Raw genomic sequence first — 1090 nt, forward strand, 5'->3', positions numbered from 1 at the left:
TTCTCAGTGATTCCACGAAAGGTTCCAGGAAAGGCTCTCATTGGTCCAGCTTGGGTCACAGGTTCAACTCTAAACCAGTCACCATGCCCACAGGAATGGGGTGCTCTGGTTGGCTAGACCTGGTCACGTGCTCATTGCTAGAGTGAGGATTTTCCCACATTGACTGAGGCAGGTGGATGTGACAGGGTCTGTCACCAGAAGAGGAGAGGACGGATGCCCAGGAGTAAACAAACAGATGTGGGTTAAGCAACTTGCTCCACATCCAACAGCAGGTAGGTACCTGAATCCAGCTTCAAGCCCAGGACTCACTGACCCTTCCCACCCTTTTCACCCAGGGGATGGCTGAGGTGTGAGATCCTCAGTTATATAGGATATGACAGTCACCTTCTGAGGGACCCCTTGGCTCCTGGCTGGCAGGGGCAGAGGTGGGAGGTAGGGTTACTTTATTTTTTTAGTTTTCTCGGGAAGCACCAGAGGATCTTGTTTCAGAGTAGGATGGACGTCTTGTGATTCTTGAGTCCACTTCCCTCTTACAGAAAGGAAAAGGGAAGCTCAAAAAAGGAGACACCAATCCTTATCTAGTCCTGAACAATGCAGGGGTCGATGAATTGAAAGAATAGCCTTTTCCTTGGAGGTACCCCTGAATAAGGCAGGAGGGGGAAAAAACAAGACTCCCCACTTCTTTCTCCCTCCATCCATCCCTCTGTCCTTTCCTTCCTTCCTTCCTCCCTCCCTCCCTTTCTTCATCAAATATTTATTGAGCTCCTCTGTGCTGGGTATCATGTTAGGCACTAGATAATGATGAACCAGGCACACACAACCCTACACCCAGGAGCTTCCTGTTGGCAGAGGAGCCTGACATTTTTACAAATCATCTGTTAATTACCTAATTACATGAGTGCTACAAAGGTACAATAGGGGACTGTCAGACCGCCCTGATGAAGTGATGACTGAGCTGAGACCTGAAGGATAAATCCAACTTAACCAGGCAAAGAAGGGTTGGAACGGTGTTACTGGCAGAGGGAACAGCATGATCAAAAGGGCCCAGTGGTGGGGAGAGCAGGGCACATTCTGGGCAGGGAAGCCAGGG

The 1090-nt window shown here is 49.7% G+C and overlaps 1 protein-coding gene across 3 annotated transcripts in view; it reads left to right on the forward strand.

Annotated features, from left to right (window-relative positions):
• The window catches only part of CRYBA4 (crystallin beta A4), a 12153-nt gene that overhangs the window by 10603 nt on the left and 460 nt on the right, over positions 1–1090 (forward strand). The window lies entirely within an intron of this gene.

This window comes from Lipotes vexillifer, unplaced genomic scaffold (genome assembly GCF_000442215.2).
Source record: "Lipotes vexillifer unplaced genomic scaffold, Lipotes_vexillifer_v1.1 scaffold691, whole genome shotgun sequence".
Taxonomy (NCBI): Eukaryota; Metazoa; Chordata; class Mammalia; order Artiodactyla; family Lipotidae; genus Lipotes; species Lipotes vexillifer.